Here is a 21,545-nt window from a genome sequence, read left to right on the forward strand (position 1 = left end):
GTATGATATGAGGAGAAAGATGAAGAGAGACTAGGCTAAGAACAAAATAGGTACTTGTTCCACAGCTCCAGTTTTGAGTTTAACCCGCAGAATTCAAGCATTTTCACTTTTGGGAACTTTGTCTTTAATAAACACCAACTTTATGTCATCTAGTATTAATAATGATGGCTCATAACTGGTCATTAGTTACATATCATCACCGTCCAAAACCAAAGTATCTTCACTTTTTCTATTTTTGAATAGAATTTGAGCTTAAACTTTCATGATAAATGGACCTGCAGAAATGCTCAAAAATTGCTTGGAATAAAATCTCTTTACATCACCTCATTAAAATGCATTCTTCTCTTGTAAAATTGCCATTTTTGGGGATGCTTTTTTAGACAGTGATGATATGCATTAATCAATGGCACCATTTTAATGATTAATCATAATTGAGCCCCTTCTGTTACCATTAAGTGATGTCACTACATGTCAACCTAACACATTTTTTATAGCAATGTTATTAACACACAAATATACATGGTTCAGTTGCTTGTTAACACAAATAGCTGATCAGCCAATCACACGGCCACATCTCAGTGCATTTAGGCATGTAGAGGTGGTCAAGACAACTTGCTGAAGTGCAGACCGAGCATCAGAATGGGGAAGAAAGGGGATTTAAGTGACTTTGAACGTGGCGTGGTTGTTGGTGCCAGACGGGCTGGTCTGAGTATTTCAGAAACTGCTGATCTACAGGGATTTTCACGCACAACCATCTCTAGGGTCTAGGAGCTCAAATAACCAACCAAAATCTCTGAGGAATGTATCCAAAACCTTGTTGAAAGTGTGCCATGAAGAATTAAGGCAGTTCTGAAGGCAAAAGGGGGTCCAACCTTTTACTAGCAAGGTGTACCTAATAAAGTGGCCGGTGAGTGAATGTACATTTCCATTCCTTTTGAAAATCAAGATGCTGTGTGTAAAACATCTCTTGCTAGAGTTCAGCCTTTTCTATCTCAGAGCGATGCAGCGAAACTTGCTCATGTATTTGTTACAAGCAGAGTTGATTATTGTAATGCTTTTTTTTATTAGGCTTAGAAAGATAAACAATACAACCTCTACAATGTTTCCAATACATATTTTGCTAAAATGCAGAGGTAATCTGACATTCTGATTTATATACGTTGTGCAATGACGAGCAGATTATCCAATTGACATCAAACTTGGTTTACCTGCTAAATGCCTGCTCTTATAATAGCCTGCAAAGCTTAGTGAGGTTAATACGGGGGCACTAAAACACAACTTCAGTCTTAAGTTAGGCATTCTTGCGAAATTGTGCTTGGACTGCTGAGTTGCCATTTGTGGCTATATTTATTATTTTAATTTTTTAAATAAGATGCTTCATATACCTCCTTACACTTCAATATCATAGTTATTTAAACAAATTGCAGTGCATTAATTTTATTTATTTTACTAGCATTGAATAATTCAGATGGTAGCATTCTTATAACAATTGCATAATCAGTAACGCAGTATAAGATAACGATTAAGCTGCTTTTTGCAGGAATTTGTTACATCACTTTCCTTTTGCCATACTATTCAAGTCATTTACTATTAAAATATATACGTAATTATATAGGAAGTTGCACAATAGATGACATTTAATATTCGGTTTCTATGTGTCTGAATTTGCGCTTTGACTGTTGTCATGATAACAGCTTTTCTTCATATTTAAATCATAATAAAACATCTCATTTTCTATCAACAAATGTAAATGAATTGAAAGTTTTGAATCTGCACTTCTGACAGAATTTCTCTGCCTGTTTCAATGAGTGAGAAATAATTAATAATGTTATCTACGCAAAAATGGGACACTTTTTCATAAATGCACCAGGGGAGCCTCATAAAAGCTATATACTCATATCTTTTGTGGGTTTTGTTCTTTTTTTAGTTGCCATAAGCCTTCTAAATGTAAATATGTTAAAAACTGTAGTGAACATAGTTTTCATTTGCACATTAAAGAACCTGAAGCACAGTTAGGCACCGTTTTTTTCAGGTAATGTGATACTGCTTGCCTGCAAAAGTGGGCCAATGCTTTAAGCGTATAGGTTAGCCTACTAAAGGTGCTGCAAAATTCCGCGAGCAACAAACATTTCAGCACATTTGGCTGAGTGGATAAGAACTTGGCTGAATGAATCGCTCTGCAGTAATATTTAAAAAAAAAAAAAAAGCACCTTTGGAGGATGGACTTTCATTCTACCTTTCTCCTTCTATGACACTGCCGTTTCTCTCAGTTTAAACACACTGATAACTGTTACTTGCCATGGTAGTCATATCTCATAAAGGTGTGGTTATATAATATAATATAATATAATATAATATAATATAATATAATATAATATAGGCGGCACGGTGGCGTGGTGGGTACCGCTGTTGCCTCACAGCAAGGAGGGCTTGGATTCGATTCCCCAGCCGGGTGACCGGCGTCCTCTCTGTGGTGCTTGGACCCCCGTGTCTGTGTGGGTTTCCTCCGGGTTCTCTGGTTTCCTCCTACAGTCCAAAGACATGCAGTCAGGGCAATTGGACATGCTAAATTGCCCCTAGGTGTGAGTGTGTGAGTGACTGTCTGTGTCTGTCTGTCTGCCCTGCGATGGACTGGCGACCTATCCAGGGTGTATCCTGCCTTTCGCCCGAAGACTGCTGGGATAGGCTCCAGCATCCGCCCGCGACCCTGACGGAGAAGCGGCTTAGAAAATGGATGGATAATATAATATAATATAATATAATATTAAAAGTGCCCCACATCACCAGGAAATCTATATCTTACTTTTCCAAATATGTCCAGCAAAAGTGGGACACTAATTAAAACACTTTGTCAAAAGAATAAATTTAATTTCGTGGCAATAAATATTATCTACCTAAATATCTTCTATTTTCTAACTAATATTTTTTTAGAAAATACAAGGGCATCCTTACATGTAAAATAAATTTAAAAACGGGCCGATTTTATCAGGTCGATGATGCCAGGCCAAAGAAAATGAAAGAGTAGCACGCTTGTGGCAGTTTTATGTCACCCAATGAGCAATACTACATTAATACCAGAGCCTGTAATGCTGGCAGTTGTCCAGAAAAAGAAAAAAAAAAACATACCTAGTAAAATGGACCAGAGTGCATGGATGAGGATGTTCTAGAGCAGAGCTACCCAAAGTAGAACCTCTGTTAAAGTTGATGATTTTTTAATTTGGCCTGCCAGAAAGTTGCCCTTGAACCCCAACTCCCTCAGCCAAAGACAGGGCACATATTACAACTTATTTAATGTCTAATTGTTTGAAAAGTACATTTTCAAAGTGCTGAACTCCATTAATCCCTGTGAACATAAGCAACCTAGTTACCTCATAGCCTGCTGATTAAAAACATCATTTATTATTATTACTGTAAACATACATTAAAATATGAATGCTGTAAATATGAATGACATTAACTCTGCTATCAAAAAAATACTCTTTTATAATAATAATAATAATAATAATAATAAGTTACATTTATATGGGGGGGTCATAATAAATAAATACATAAATAAAAGGCGAGGAGAAAGAAAAATGTGGATTAAAGAGAAAAGTCTTTAAGTCAGATTTAAAAGAGGAAGAGAATTCCAGAGTCTGGGAGCCATGGCAATGAAGGAACTCCCTCCCGAAGTGGAGAGTCTGGTGCTGGAACAGCAAGTAAGTTATTGCAAGATGACCTGAGAGAGCAAGAGGGAGTGGAAGAGGTCAGCAGTTCTCTGAGGTAGAGTGAGCAGGTTATGCAAAGCTTTGAAAGTGATAGTAAAATTTACATTTTATGTCCTGTATCTGAGTCTGGAGAGTGAAGGAAAAGCAGGAGTGTGGAGGTTAGAGTAGGGACTCTGAACATAGGGACAATGACTGGTAAAGGCAGAGAGCTTGCAGACATGATGGAGAGAAGGAAGGTAGATATTCTGTGTGTCCAGGAGACCAGATGGAAAGGAAGCCAGGCCAGGAACATTGGAGGTGGATTCAAATTGTTCTATCATGGTGTAGAGAGGAAGAGAAATGGAGTAGGAATAATCCTAAAGGAGCAGCTTGGGAAAAGTGTTCTGGATGTAAAGAGAGTGTCAGACAGGATCATGAGCCTGAAGTTGGAGGTTGATGGTATAATTTTGAATGTGGTCAGTTCAGGTGCACCACAGGTTGGTTGTCAGTTAGAGGAGAAAGAGGAATTTTGGAGTAAGATGGATGAAGTGGTAGATGAAGTCCCTAGAGAGGAGAGATTAGTGATTGGTGCAGACTTCAATGGACATGTTGGTGAAGGGAACAGAGGGGATGAAGAGGTGCTGGGTATGTATGGTGTGAAAGAAGAAATGCGGAAGGTCAGATGGTTGTAGATTTTGCAAAGAGAATGGAAATGGCTGTGGTGAACACGTATTTTCAGAAGAGGGAAGAACACAGGGTGACATACAAGAGTGGAGGGAGGTGCACACAGGTGGATTATATCCTTAGCAGGAGATGCCACCTAAAGGAGATTGGAGATTGTAAAGTGGTGCCAGGGGAAAGTGTAGCAAGGCAGCATAGGGTGGTTGTCTGTAGAATGAGATTAGAAACAAAGAAGAGGAAGAGAGTGAAGACAGAGCCAAAGATTAGATGGTGGAAGCTGAAGGAGGAGGATGGTTGCAGGCAGTTCAGGGAAAAATTGCAACAGGTCCTTGGGGGCAGTGAGGAGCTACCTGAGGACTGGGAAACTACAGCTAAGGTGGTGAGAGAAACTGGCAAGAATGTGTTGGGTGTTTCATCTGGTCAGAGGAAAGAAGACAAGGAAAGTTGGTGGTGGAATGAGGGAGTCCAGGAGAGTATTCAGAAGAAGAAGGCAGCTAAGAAAAAGTGGGATAACCAGAGAGATGTAGGAAGTAGGCAGGAGTACTGCGAGGCTAGTCACATAGCAAAAAGAATGGTGGCAAAGGGAAAGACTCAGGCCTATGATGAGCTGTATGAGAGGCTGGACAGTAAAGCAGGAGTAAAGGACTTGTATCGTTTGGCTAAACAGAGAGATAGAGCTGGGAAGGATGTACAGCAGGTTAGGCTGATAAAGGATAGAGAGGGAAATGTACTAGTGAGTGAACAGAGAGTGATGAGTAGATGGAAGGAGTACTTTGAAGAACTAATGAATGAGGAACACGAGAGAGAGGAGGACAACGGGGGGAGAGATAGTGGATCAGGAAGTGCAGAGAATTAGTAAGGTGGAAGTGAGGGCAGCTTTAAAAAGGATGAAGAATGGAAAGGCAGTTGGTCCAGATGACATACTTGTGGAGGTATGGAGATGTTTAGGAGAGAAGGCAGTGGACTTTTTAACCAGGTTGTTTAACCAAATCCTGGAGAGTGAGAGGATGCCTGATGAGTGGAGAAGTAGTGTACTGGTCCCCATTTTTAAGAACAAGGGTGATGTGCAGAGCTGCAGTAACTACAGAGGTATAAAGTTGATGAGCCACACCATGAAGGCATGGGAAAGAGTTGAAGCGAGGCTAAGGCGAGAGGTTCAGATCAGTGAGCAGCAGTTTGGTTTCATGCCCAGAAAGAGTACCACAGATGCAATTTTTGCATTGAGAGTGTTGGTAGAGAAGTACAGAGAAGGTCAGAAGGAGCTACATTGTGTCTTTGTGGATCTAGAGAAGGCATATGATAGGGTGCCAAGACAGGAACTGTGGTACTGTATGAGGAAGTCAGGTGTAGCTGAAAAGTATGTTAGGTTGGTGCAGGACATGTATGAGCATAATGAGACAGTGGTGAGGTGTGCAGTTGGAGGGACAAATGGTTTCAAGGTGAAGGTAGGGTTACATCAGGGATCAGCTTTGAGCCCCTTCTTGTTTGCAATGGTGATGGAAAGGTTGACAGATGAGGTCAGGCAGGAGGCTCCATGGACCATGATGTTTGCAGATGACATTGTAATCTGTGGTGAGAGTAGAGAGCAGGTGGAAGAGAATCTGGAGAGGTGGAGGTTTGCACTGGAGAGGAGAGGAATGAAGGTCAGTAGAGACAAGAAGGAATACACATGTGTGAATGAGAGGGAAGCAGGTGGAAAGGTGAAGATGCAAGAAGTAGAGGTCGTAAAAGTGGATGACTTCAAATATCTTGGGTCAACCATCCAGAGCAATGGACAGTGTAGAAAATAGGTGAAGAAGAGGGTCCAGGCAGGATGGAGTGGGTGGAGACGGGTGTCAGGGCTGATGTGTGACAGAAGGATCGCAGCAAGAGTGAAAGGGAAGGTTTACAAGACAGTAGTGTGTCCTGCTATGACGTATGGTTTGGAGACTGTGGCTCTGTCTAAAAGACAGGAGGCTGAGCTGGAGGTAGCGGAGATGAAGATGCTGAGATTTTCGTTGGGAGTGACAAGGATGGACAAGATTAGAAATGAGCAGATCAGAGGGACAGTGAAGGTGGAGCAGTTTGGAGATAAAGCCAGAGAGGCCAGGTTGAGATGATTTGGACATGTGTTGAGGAGGAATAGTGGATATATTGGTCAAAGAATGTTGGAGATGGAGCTGCCGGGTAGAAGGAGAAGAGGTAGACCTCAGAGAAGGTTTATGGATGTAGTGAAGGTGGACTTGGAGATGGTGGGTGTAAAAGTAGAGGAGGCAGTGGATAGAGCAAGATGGTGGCAAATGATCCGCTGTGGCGACCCCTAAAGGGAGCAGCCGAAAGAAGAAGAAGATCTGAGTCTGGATATAAGATCCGTTACACATTACCTTTAATACTGATGATCTTTCTAGGTATTAAAAAAGAACAATGAAATTCACCGCATCTTTCAGCAGAAGCTTACAGAACATCCCCACTTGAGAATCTAAGGTTACACAACTAAGGTTGTGTAATCTACAGTCTGAGGCACAGTTTACATAATCATGTTTAAAAAGTCCTACTTATGCGACGTGTCAGTGGGGTGACAGTCAAACAAATTTATAACAGTCTTAGAAAAAAATCTGTTAATTTTCAGAACAGCACAACAGCAGCTTCCCAGCAGAGCTCTGGTTTTAATATTAATGCCAAACCATCCTTAGAGGGAAGACCATAAATCCGAAAACGAATACATGGTGTGTGAGATTTATACCCCTTCCGTAATTGCAGTATCAGTGTCTAATTATGAACTGTAATCATGCAGCTAAATGGCTTCTAGCGCTCAGCACCTGAAAATGTTGCTATCACAATACCTCTTCTTCCCAGCTCGGTCTGTCGGATATTCAATTAGAGCAAAGTTAATTTCACTCACTGAAATTAACATGAGAGCAGACTTCAATCAACCTGAGGGTAAGGAGCTCAGAAGAGTAAACATAAAACCGTAGCACAAGACGACTTCAGACAATGTGAAACTTGGAGCTTCATTCAGACATCCGTCCTCTAAGCCACTTGTTCAATCAAAATCCTTTGTGTGAACTGCAATTTCACCATTGCCACTAACTGTCATTCCAAAGTGGGTTGGTCTCTTAGAGGGTCATGGCTGAATAATAAAAGGGCTCAAACAAAATGCTCCTTCTGACACTTTGAATCAGACCTCGAACCATGTAGTTTTGTTGATTTTTACAATCTTATTTTGTTGATGAAAGCTTGCACTTCATTTGATGTAGAGTTGCCAGCTTACATAGATAGATAGATAGATAGATAGATAGATAGATAGATAGATAGATAGATAGATAGATAGATAGATAGATAGATAGATAGATAGATAGATAGATAGATGTGGTACATGAGGTGGAACGAAATAGTATACTCAAGGTCCCAGTTAACTCCCAAGAACAAAAGTAACAATAAACAATAAATTAGGTACACTTACTTTATACTTTTACAGTTGCTGACTGCAGCACATCTGTTGTTGCTCATTTTGTCATTCCACCTACTCCATCCATCAGTGAAAAGGGACCACCAGATCAGATAGTATTTGGGTGGCACATTATTTTTGGCAAAGCAGTGATACCCAAACAAGAAGCATCTGACAGCCAAACAGTTTAATGAAAAAGTTAAGCCGCAGTCAGTTCTGAACCCCCAAATTACTGGCGATGCACTCTGAAAAAAAGATGCACTTTCCTTGCTCATGTGTACATCGGTTCACATAAATGTTACATCAACACATTTATTTTTTCAGTTTATTTTTGCAGAAACTGAGTTGATGTAACATAATTTACGTACACATTTGAAAAAAAGACTGTGGTATTTCAGAGTACAGCAACAGCAATGCGCACATTAACAATGTGTCGTCATCATTTTCAGAAACTTTAAAAAAAAAAAAAAAACTCCCGCCAAGATAAAAACTTTGAAAATTGAGTTTTCAAAACTCGCCTTCCTGGAAAGTCTTTTCAAACAGGTCTGTTTCCAGTGACTGAAAACAACATTTCTTTGTGGATGGGAGGCCAAAGGCTATTTGGGGGAAAAACTCCCAATATGTGTCGACGGGGCCTCAAGAAGTTTTGTCCTGTTTCTCCTATTCAGCTCCTGAGAAACAGCCCTTGAATTTTCTCACTTTGATCAAAATATTGTCTCCCAAATGACTTAACACGTTTGTGTCTGACTCATCTAAGCCCAGCCTTAGCTGAATAATATTTACATAAGAAAGCGTGTAAGATCTTATCGCTGTCGTGTATGGCTCACTTCTACATTTCAGCAGTCTATCAATGTAAAAAGCTATTCGGAGATCTTATGCTATTCTTATCTCCAAAACCTCTTTCCTTCTAAGTGTCTCATCTTTCATTAACATTAACACTGAGATCTGCTTTATACCTCATTAAACAAGTAAAGTTATTTTTAGTTTTTTGTTTTTTTTTTCCTTTGGGTTGGTCCTGTTGACACAAAAAGGGCCCCTGATGAGGGGCTAAATAACTAAAATAAACTGTGCATGGAAAAACATGAACTACAGTCTCTAACTGTACATCTGAAATTACACCTACATTTATTTCTATTCAAATATTGTAGTAATATCCTTTATTAATGTTTAGTTTTTCCTCTGTGGTATCTAAGTAGATACAGACAAGCAAGCTCTCCCCTTTGGTTAGACCTTTAAGAGCTGGACAGAAGCCTAACACGTTAGATTAACTACAATCATATTTTGAGTTTTGGTGGGTAGGACCAATTTTTGGATAAAAGTTATTCTAGTTCTTCTGGAATTTCTAGATACTTCACTGACTGTAAATATAATCTGTGGTCTAACCAGGCTTCAGTCAGCTGTAAGAACTTCTATATGGTAGGAGTTTCTGATAAAATGGCCAGTGAGTGTAGCTGCAAAGTATATGCACCTGATAAACTGGCAAGTCAGTGTGCAGAGGTTGTGTGGCCTATTTTATCTCTATTCTTTTATCTTTATGTAAAATACCTTAGAAAAGCTGAATTTAACCCAAGCAAAGTGAATAACTCTTACTGATCTCACAAGAATATTTTTTCAGATAAAAAATAAACGTACAATGAAGAATGCAACAACGGATGACAAACGACTTCAGTCAGGGGTTTTGGTGCATCTCGAGAATCTAATCTGTGCTGTTGTACAAAATGGCAAGGAGCAATCTGCTGGCATCTTTTTATTATCATACATTTTGTTCTTTGGTCTTTCCAAGTCAGAACACTTCTTAAAAAGCTCTGCATGAACAGCCTTAATAAATGACCCCAAAGCAATCACGAAAGGATATTGGACATTAAAGGCTATTCTGCATACTTGAAGCCATTGTCTAGTAATCTGTGTGCAGCAGTGCAGTGGGCTCCACAAGGATTTACGAAAATGCTTAATCTCAAACTGAGATTTTTGACTATTAGGGAAGCAAGGGGGGGAGCAGTCTCTCATTGGAAATCAAGGTTCGGATTTTATTTGACAAAGCGATGAACAATTGCCCTGTGTACCTCTGCATTTAGATTTTAATCCTCAGATCCAATAAGAGGCCGGCTTTCTGAGCTGTAATTTTGCGGATTGACATCTTTTCTGTGGGGAGAGTGCAGCTATATGAAACGAAAGATCAAAAATAGAAGGCTTTCTCAAAGAGATAAACAAAAGCCCCCTGAATGCAAATGCGAGCGAAAGCCACGGCTCATGATGCATGATTGAAAGATAGCAGTAATTGTGCTGACAACAATAATATTCGTCAGATTTGGTTCGCTTTCTGAAATCTCGGGTTTGCAGTTAGCTGTGTAATCATAGACTGTGAATGCAGCTGCTGTGCACCACTACTTACACGGTACTGTGTGTGCTTCAGTGCAGCCATTGAAATGTTTTCAACAAGCCATCTTAAGTGTTTGAAAAGCCACAAATCGATGAAGCAGCTCCTTTTTTGTTAGACTGGAGCTATTTTCTATTCCACTGCAGACATACTGCATCAGCTTCTGCACTACCTCTTATTGGTCGAAAACATGCTATGCTGCATTAAGCGTTTGAAAAGATCACAACAGTTCCAGATTAATGCTGTTTTCCACACACTCTCAGATAAAAAAAAGACAGAGCTATGCCTTCAAAGCTACAATGATTGTCATCGGGGCATTACCCCTATAGTGCAGCCATTGCACCTATAGGCACAAGTACCAGTAAATGTCAAATGTATCTTAAGGCAAAGATTCTCAACTCTAGCAGTGGGGTCAGGTACACAGATTCCAGTATTCCCTGATTAGACACACATGTTCCAGCTCATTGATTATTTGTCAAGCTTTTCTTAAGCCAAGTCAAACTTCTCAGCACAGCCCTGTTTTAGAATGGAATGAATTACACTATCTCAAGAACTGGTGCTAATAATCGCACTTCAACTTCTAAAAGAATTGTTGAGGTGTTTTCTATTATACTTTAGACTGAACATTAAAATAATGGGTTTGTCGTAATTTCCTATGGAAATTTGCTTGAGGGAGGTGTAATCAGTCAAATGATCAGAGCCTTCAAGCAGGCCTTTGGAATTTAAGAAAGATGATGTCTGCATCAAAGCTCTACAACAGGAGGATCCAATCAGGAATTCTTTCTTCTGTATTCTCAAGGTTGATACAGCCCAGCTAGCTCGCTCATCAGTTAGGACCTTCAGTTGCTGAACTGAAGGCCAAACTACTAATATACTTTCACCAGTCACTTTATTAGGTACACCTTGCTAGTAAAAGGTTGGACCCCCTTTTGCCTTCAGAACTGCTTTAATTCTTCATGGCACACTTTCAACAAGGTGTTGGAAACGTTCCTCAGAGATTTTGGTTGCAACAGTAACTCAAATAACCAACCAGGTGAGTGTACATTACAATATGAGTGCTGTCAATATGAATTGCATTGTAGCCGGTGAGTGTATTTTTAGTTTAATGTGTTCACTGCACATGTTACACATATTTACATGCATATCAACACTTTTTGGGTGGGCTTTTCAGTAATGATAACTTACATTAGGTCCACTGCCACCTGCTTTGAGTTTTGCCGTGTGATGTGTTGGATTGGTTTAGAAATTTCACACTCAGTTTGCTCTCACCTTAAGTCTACATTCTCACTCTCATTTAGCTCAGAATTTCCCATGATTGTCCCAAGATGTTCTCATTATGAGATCACATCTGGCTCTGCAAGACTACCTTACACTCACTGGCCATTTTATCGGATATGTATACCTACCATATACATATACTTTGTGCATTTACAATAAAACTACATTAGACTGATAGACTCGTACCAGTGCTGCATAGTAACAAGCTGCTACACTGTTACTGTCACTGCTATGCTGAGAATGGTTCATCACCCAAATAATAACTGGTATGCAGTGGTCTTTTGGTGATCCCTTTACATTGTTAGATGGGGTAGAGGGTGCCTGTCAAATTGTGCAACAAATCAGCTCAGTCAGTGAATGTAAACCTTCAAACTACACTTATTTGCTAGGTGTACCTGCTAAACATACAATGACTGTAGGTAGAAATATATCTAATAAACTGGCAACTCGGAGCTGAGAAGTGAAAGTATGTGGTCCTAACTAACTGTTGTTCCATATTTCATGACCTCCTTGGTTCCTTTATCAAAACAGGTCAGGAGGTCTAAAAGGTGCTGTGATCACAGGCTTTGATGTGGAGAATCAGACGTCAGATCAAAGGCTGAACTGCAGACCCACAAAGGGCCAAGCAGCCCAGTCTCCAGCCCCTCTTGTTAGCAGAGGCCAATTAACACCTGCCTCTCACTAATTGCCTGATGTCTTCTACACAGCAGAAATGCTTAGCACCTTATTAGTGATGCAAAATAAGCGTTGGCCCAAACGAGTCATGTAAAGCCTGCTTGTTTAACTACTTCTGAAAAGCCAAAGCCATCATTTGGACTCGGTGTCCCTAGATAAACTTGGTGACAGGCTCCATAGTCAAAAAATAGGTCAAGGCAGAAACTGTGGGAAAAGTGTGCTCTTCATGAGCAGTATACTGTACATAAACTTTTATAAAGACTGAAAAATACATGTTGAATGTAGGTACATGTAGGTACATGTTGAATGTAGGTACACATACATATAGATTGAGGAAAATACTTCTTAAAGTTATATAGTAGGAAGTTTTGTCTTCTGCAGTATGTGGAGTGCACAATGGAAGCTGATGTGTTCTGTCATGGACCAAAAATGATCAGTTCTATTTTTTAAATAAGTGGCCTGACCTCACTTGGGAGCTTGGAAAAGTGGTAGTTATGCTAAGGGTTCATTTCTGTCCCCACTGCCAACCATACACTACAATTTTAGCCCATTTTAAAACTTGAATTGGCCAAAAAGAAGCTGAGCTGAATCAAATTTCAGTTTAATCGGCTGTCGCTTGATGTGCAGTGTCAAGGGCATAGCTATGCCCCATTAACTGTCCAAACAATCTCCAATTGAGCTGTCGGACAATCTGACAAATTTCTGACATATCTTCCAGTTTGAGCAGTTTCATGAACCAATTTCTTGACACACATCACACACACACACACACACACACACACACACACACACACACACACACACACACACACACACACACACACACTAGTTAAAATGTAGTTTATCTCCTACTGTCCCTGCAAAATAGACAAGCTGTCTTGCAAAACAGACAACGTTGTCTATGTCTGCCAATCATGTCAATGTACATCAATGTTTTTATTAGTTTTGCTGTTTCAGTTTCACAGAATGGCACAAGTTAACAAGCTGTGTTCTTGTTTTACAACATTTTTGCTTGACATTGAGGACACTGGCATATTGTTGAATTAAATGGGAAAACATTAAATCCAGAATTATGCAAAAGGATCTTTGATTATGCGTCAGTTTCTTCTGTTATTGTACAGTGTATGTAAATTATAGGCTGTACATGATGGGTGATTCAAACAAGTAATGCAATGTGAAATTGTACAGTGCATGTCTAAGTCAGTAGGACTTCTCAACTGCAGTCCTGGAGACCTACTGCACTGCAGTTTGATGCAGCATTTGCACATTATTTTATAGTGTACTGCAGTGGTAAACTATTAGAACTATACCTTTAAGTCAGGAAATACCTGTCAGAATTCGGTCATAAATTGGGAAAAACACCTCTACAATAATGTTCATTTCTTCTAGTGCCACTAGTACTGAGCTAACAGTGATTCACATGAACATTTTCTGATCATTATACATTAAATGTGGGCTTTTGAAGCATCTAAACCACATTCCATGTGTGTTATTTAAATCTTTTAAAAAATGTTAACGGACATTTTATGTTGTCCCACTCACTGGAAATCAAAATGTGAGTGCTTGACTCCACTATCAGTTCCTAATTACACTCACTGGCCACTTTATTCAATTGCTTGTTAACACAAATAGCTGATCAGCCAATCACATGGCCGCAACTCAGTGCATTTAGAGGTGCATGTAGAGGTGGTCAAGACAACTTGCTGAAGTGCAGACCGAGCATCAGAATGGGGAAGAAAGGGGATTTAAGAAAGGGGACGCTGTAACGTCTGGAGTACCTCAAGGCTCGGTTCTTGGCCCACTGCTTTTTATAATCTACCTTCTCCCCCTTGGTAATATCATTCGACAGCACGGCCTCCAGCTCCATTGCTATGCTGACGACACCCAAATTTATGTCAAGCCCTCTGATCTACAACCTCCTGAATCCTTGCTCAGCTGTCTCCACGATGTCAATTCTTGGATGGCAAAGAACTTCCTCAACCTAAACAATAGCAAGTCTGAGGCCATTCTCATTGCCTCCCCAACCACTCTTCGGAAACTCGACCAACCATCCATCTCAATTCCTGGATTCGTCACAACCACATCACCTACTGTCTGTAATCTGGGTGTTATCTTGGACTCAGCTTTCACAATGGAAGCCCATATCAATAACATTACTAAAACTGCTTTCTTCCATCTAAGAAACATTGCTAAACTCCGCCCTTCACTCACTGACTCTGCGGCTGAAACTCTTGTTCATGCCTTTGTTACGTGTGGACTACTGCAATGCTCTGCTGGCCGGACTGCCTGCCAGTAGAATTAAGAAGCTCCAGCATGTGCAGAATTCTGCTGCCAGGGTCCTGACACGGTCGAAATTTTCTGAGCACATCACCCCAAAACTGATATCCCTTCACTGGCTACCCATCCAATACCGCATTCAGTACAAGACATTACTCTTGGTCTTCCGTTCACTACAGAACCTGGCCCCCCTTTCTTGTCCTCTTTAGTTTCACTATACTGTCCTGCTCGCTCTCTCCGTTCCGCTGATGCTCACCTGTTGGTTGTTCCTCCAGTTCGACTACAAGGGTTCAGTGAACGAGCTTTCAGCGTTGTTGGCCCAAAGTTATGGAACTCGCTCCCCATTTCCCTGCGTTCCTGCACATCACTCAAGACTTTTAAATCTGATCTGAAAACACACCTGTTTCGGACTGCTTTTAATAACTCCTAATTGTTTTATATTATTTTCTGTTTTATCTGACCCTTTTTCCCATTTTATTTGTACAGTGTCCTTGGGTGTTTGAAAGGCGCTTTAAATAAAATTTATTATTATTATTATTATTATTATTATTATTATTATTATTATTATTTAAGTGACCTTGAACGTGGCGTGGTTGTTGGTGCCAGACGGGCTGGTCTGAGTATTTCAGAAACTGCTGATCTGGGATTTTCACGCTCAACCATCTCTAGGGTTTACAGAGAACGGTCCGAAAAAGAGGAAATATCCAGTGAGCGGTCAGTTGTGTGGATGAAAATGCCTTGTTGATGTGAGAGGTCAGAGGAGAATGGGCAGACTGGTACAATTTACAATTGTTGTTATTAATTTCACAAGTATTTATAAAATTTGGGGTTAGGATTTGTGACTGTCACCTCCTAAGAGAAAGTACCCTCTACATGATGATTTTGTTTAAATTTAGCTTAATATTCTCAATGAATACCTTGGGTTTAAACTGATTACACAACCCTTGTAAAAATCTAAGGTGCAAATAATTAATTGTTGTTTTAAATAGCATTTTCTTCTTCTTCTTCTTCTTCTTCTTCTTCTTCTTCTTCTTCTTCTTCTTATTATTATTATTATTATTGTAGGACCACAGTTTGAACTAACTCGGTCAATTTAGATGTATAACTGGCTTTAATTACAGAAAACGTTCTCCCCATTCTCCATTCTCAATCTCATGGCACAGTATTTCTAGCTGATCCAACTAACTATAAGCTTATTTCGATGTAATCTTTAATGAGATATAAATAAACAATTGTTTTTTCCCCCTCATTCAATCTTCTTAGACAACGTAATGGTGCATTAGTAACCCAGAAGTTGTTATGGGGCCTCATGGTGGCTTTTTATGTGGCTCATTATGTAGAGCTAGCAGTGAACTGCCCACATCATTTTGCCTTGAGTTCATATTGTAGAGATGCCACAGTCCTGCATGGTTGGGAACCATAAATGAGCATTTGATGCCTGCAGAAGTGAATTAGCAATAGGAGTGGGAAACAAGAAAAGATTTAACCATTTTCTGCTTATCTAACTGAGATGCAATGCTGAAAATGCTAGTTAGGCAACCGTTTATAGTTTACATGAAATAAATTTTTAAAAAGCTGCATTTGCAAGTTGTTGATTAAAATTTGATCTGACTTTTTATGTTTTCATTCCATAGATTTAGGCACCAAGTTATTATTTGACTGTTATTTTGTAAAAGATCTGTAACTCAAGACCTCAAGGAATTTATTGTTATCTAATGTTAAAAATGAGAGTAAAATAATTCCATTTAGATTAAATTGGAGTTTTTCATTTGTGAGGAAAGGCCGTTGTCCATTCTCCACATAAGTTTCCAGTCTCTGACAAAACTTTCTGCGAGCAGTCAAGACAAAGGCAAGGTTGTCATTCGGATGAAGGGAAGCCACTGCTTCAACTTCAATCATTTCAGTGACACTTGAGGGCACCTGCTGCTCAAACAATGCCAATGCCAATGTCATGTCACTGAAAGTGCTGCTGAATTGCCATGGGACTAGAGTTTGCCAAGGTTGCAAAATATATTTCGAGAGAAACACAGTCAGAAGGTGAAGTAAATGTGGTGGAATTGTTCTAGTGCAAACAAATATTAGATTGCAGCTTGCATGGAAGTTTCACCTCTGAGAAGGATTAACAGGTAAGCTCACAATATTTCAGTTAATGAAATGCTAAATACTCAGATCAACTCATAACATTTTCACGGAACACAAGGAGCTAGATATTTTAAATGACAGAATAATTGTGAGGGTTTTGCCACACATAACAGCACATCTGTGATTTAGTCGGAGGTCATCACAATCAGGATGTTACTTGTGTGTTTTATTGCTTTCATACAACAGTTTAGCATTAAAGGCAATAAAGCCTCAAGCTTTATTTCAAATATACTACATTTTTGATATTGGCGCAAAAGTAGTTCCAACACAAGTAGAGTACTATGCACTCACAGGCCACTTTATTAGGTACACCTGGTCAATTGCTGGTTAACACAAATAGCTGATCAGCCAATCACATGGCCGCAACTCAATGCATTTAGGCATGTAGAGGTGGTCAAGACAACTTGCTGAAGTGCAGACCGAGCATCAGAATGGGGAAGAAAGGGGATTTAAGGGACTTTGAACGTGGCGTGGTTGTTGGTGCCAGACGGGCTGGTCTGAGTATTTCAGAAACTGCTGATCTACTGGGATTTTCACGCACAACCATCTCTAGGGTTTACAGAGAACGGTCAGAGAAAGAGGAAATATCCAGTGAGCGGCAGTTGTGTGGACGAAAATGTCTTGTTGTGAGAGGTCAGAGGAGAATGGGCAGACTGGTTCCAGATGATAGAAAGGCAACAGGAACTCAAACAACCAACCAAAATCTCTGAGGAACGTTTCCAACACCTTGTTGAAAGTCTGCCACAAAGAATTAAGGCAGTTCTGAAGGCAAAAGGGGTTCCAACCTTTTACTAGCAAGGTGTACCTAATAAAGTGGCCGGTGAGTGTAGTTTCTTAGTAACCACCAGGTTTATGCACAGTTTATGTGAATTTAAAGCATATAGCTTATAGTTTCACACAAAAGCAAACTTTGGTAGACTATACAAATCATGAAAAAACAGTAATGACATTATTAAAATTGGCAATATTGACCTGTTGCATCTGATGTATATGAAAATCTGATGACGCTGACAGATTTAATGCTCACTGATGGAGGGGACAAAGTAAGATAAATAGCCAGCAAGACCTAAGGTTTAATAGTATAGATGAAAGTGGGTCAAATATTAGGCACACAACAGGTCACTGTTGTCCTTTTATTTATGTTACCCAGTTAATAACAATTATTAAACTACTTTGAAACCATTCATGAACCTTTTACAAGGGTAGTCTTTTTAGAAAAAAAACCTATTTAAGTTTATTCTCTGTAGAAGATGTATTAACCTATTAACACTTAGAAAAATAGCAAAAAGGATGGCATGGCCATTCCAGGTAAGGGGAAAGGACTTGCCCCAGGTGGAGGAGTTTAAGTATCTCGGGATCTTCTTCACAAGTTATGGGAAGAGGGATCATGAGGTCAGCCACCAGCTGGGACAGGCGACAGCAGTAATGTGGTCACTGTACCAGACTATAGTGGTAAAGAGCCATAAGGCAAAGCTCTCTGTTTATGGTCTACATGCCAAACCTTACCTATGGTCAGGAGCTGTGGGAGAATGAAATCACAAATATAAGCAGTAGAAATGAGCCTCTTTGCAGGGTGGCAGGCTACACATTACTTGATAGGGTGACGAGCTCCATCATCTGGGAGGAGCTCAGAGTAGAGCCACTACTCCTCCACGTTGAGAGGAGATAGTTAAAATGGTTCAGACATCTAATCAGGATGTCCCTGGATGCCTCCTACTGGGAGTTTACCAGGCATGGCCCTACTGAGACGAGACCCTGGGGTCGTCTTAGGACCTGCTGGAGAGATTATATCTCAAGTTGGCCTGGGAGAGGCTTGGGGTCCCCAGACAGGGTCGTGGGACTGGATGCCAGAGTCTGGGACTCTCTGCTCTCCCAACTGGTATCACAACACTATCTGGACTAAGAAGTTGATGATGATGATGATGATGTAATTTGATTAGGGCACTTTTCAGTCAGAATGGGAAATTGATCTTCAGTGTATGGGATGAGCATGTTAAAAAAAGTAAGTGAAAACTTAGAAGTAATAACTGGCCCAACCTCCTATGACAGCAATAATCTTTGGATCGGACCTGCACACAATTCAAGAGGAATGCTGGACCACTATTCACTAGAGAACTGCTTCAGGTCATCCATGTTAAGGTCTGGTCTCGGATTGGGCCACTGCAAAAGGTGTGTTTGTTTATTATTTTTTAAGACATTGCTAAATTTCCTTTGGGATCACCTAAATACCTACCATTCTGTAGTAGATTTACTTCAATGTTTAGGGTCATTATCCTGCTACATCAACTTCTACTGAGGTTCAGCTTTCCTTTCCAGCTCTATTCAAATCAGCAATTATTCATTGCCCATGTCTCATTTTAATGATTCAATGATCGACATTGGGCTTCTTAACTCCTGATTCCACTTAGCATCTGTTAAAGCCTAGAGGTTCACACATTTTTCCAGCCTACACTGTAAATGTATGAATGGCATATTCAGTACCCACAAGAACAATCTTTTTTTTGTTGTTATATATTTAAACAGATTGTATTTGTTATTGTAACCTAGATGAAGAATAGACCATATTTTAAGATGACTTCATACATAAATTCAGGTCATTCCTGGTTCACATGCTTTTTCGTGGCTTTGTATTTTTGATATTTAGCTACATTTAAAAGCAAATATTGTACATTACAGAGTTAATGTACATTATTGTACATTAACTCTGTATTTTCATATTTTCGAGGACATCTACTTTTGCTTGAGTAATAATGGATGAAGACTCAAGTAGATGAAGACTCAGAGGAGTTGTGTACTTTTACCACCACTAAATATTTTACATGTTGACCAAGACTTGTTTTATAAATGGCCTGGACTCACCGGTGGGTCCACAGTTTTACTATGCTCTTCTTTAAAGTAAGAATAATTCAGCCACTTTGTATTGTAGCCCCTGTAGTAACTGAATCATAAGCCTCAGTATGTAATAATCCTGGGATTTTAAGGGGCAAGTTAACAGGGTAAAAGGACAAAACAACAGGGGCTCAAGCCCCTCCTGGGATGTATCTGTGTATGTGCCTGGTAACCAGTGGTCAGCAAAATGATTCAGATCTGGTTTAAAATAGAAGTTATTAGAAATGAGAAGTTATCAGATATACACTCACCAGCCACTTTATTAGGTACACCTTGCTAGTAAAAGGTTGGACCCCCTTTCGCCTTCAGAACTGTCTTAATTCTTCGTGGCACACTTTCAACAAGGTGTTGGAAACGTTCCTCAGAGATTTTGGTTGGTTATTTGAGTTCCTGTTGCCTGCCTATCATCTCGAACCAGTCTGATAGAGGTGATAGATAGAGGTGATAGATAGTGGCAGGTGAGTGTACAGTTATATAGAAAAGTTTGCACACTCATGATGAAATGCCAAGTGAAAGTAAGTTAATACATCATCTACAGACATCTAACATTTTTCTACCAATGTTAGTGCACAATTTTGTTTATTGTTATTGAGTTTAACGTATCAGAAAACAACACAAAATAAAACACAACACAAGCTACATTTGGCATTTTCCCTGTGTTAAATTTGGCAAATGCACATAACTGTGCATTATGATATGCAGAAATGTGCTGATCTCTGTAGAGTATGTGTTAACTTTTCACTTGATTTTCACTTGAGCTGGGGGGAACTTTTGCATATGACTGTAAAAACATAGCTAGAATTCTTTTCAATCAGATTGAGTGATCAGAACTAACTGTTTTGTAATATCAAAAATGAAGTTGGCTTTTTTGTTATGTGCAATTGCATTATGAAGATATCTTCCAGTAAATACACTGCTTGCAGTAACAGTGCGCTTTGTCATTATGTATCATTTTTGACTGTTTTTTGTTCGTGTAAATCTTCACTAATACAGGAAACACAGGGGGAAATCGCAGATTAAAGAAGCTGCAAGTCAGCTGCAGTTATGAGTGCCAGTGTTGCAAGTAATCCCACCGTGCCTGGCATGCTAATGTGCTGGTGTCTCAAATCATGTTCTTTGCCTCGTCTCTTGTCTCTCTGAGATTGGCATGAATAGGATTAGCAGAGATTAAACAACAATGTAGCTTTTGGCTGTAGTTCATAATGGTGTGAGACTTGCATGTCCCAGAGAACCATCTTTAGACCTTTGGAGCATGGGTTACGCGGTTACGCATGGATTCATATTCTACTTAGTGTGAGCGAGGTAATCTGCAATACATTGCAAGACAGCTGTGGGTGTAAGCATGCATGACTGCCTTTATTGTGCACACTTTGGGCAATAATAAATACAACAGTTAGTATTGACCTACACTTGGATAGTGTTGGATAAATGTTGAATCAGATTCAAAATAAGAAAGAATTTATCTGCCAGGTACACACATGTACCGGGAATTGCCATTAAATTGTTGCATACATGAATGGGCAAATACAGAAAACAAATGACTGTAAACAAATTATATGAATAAATACAAAGACATAAACACAAAATCTATAGCTAAAGGTACATATGTAGAGCACTATAGCTCAGATGACATACGCCTGTAAACATGTACAAAAGTTTGCAATAGTTGAGTATTTATGTACAGCTTATGCAAGTGTTCACCAAATTAGGTGTTTTATGAAATAAAAAAGCAATAAGACACATTTGACCGTGTGGTACAGTGACTTAATCACAGGTAAGATGATTTATTACAAATGACTTATTGCTTTTATAAAATGGAGACAACAGAAAACATGATAAACTATTCAATTTTCAAAGATATTAGTAGTATTAATTAATTAAGTAAGTAAGTGATACTTTTTTAATCCCACAAATGGGGAAATTCCACCTCCGCATTTAACCCATCCGTGAAGTGAAACACCACATACACACTAGTGAATACACACACTAGGGAGCAGTGAGCACACTTTCCCGGAGCGGTGGGCAGCCCTATCCATGGCGCCTGGGGAGCAGTTGGGGGTTAGGTGTCTTGCTCAAGGATCGAACTGGCAACCTTCCGGTCACAGGGCCAGTT

This window comes from Pygocentrus nattereri, chromosome 28, assembly GCF_015220715.1.
Source record: "Pygocentrus nattereri isolate fPygNat1 chromosome 28, fPygNat1.pri, whole genome shotgun sequence".
NCBI lineage: Eukaryota > Metazoa > Chordata > Actinopteri > Characiformes > Serrasalmidae > Pygocentrus > Pygocentrus nattereri.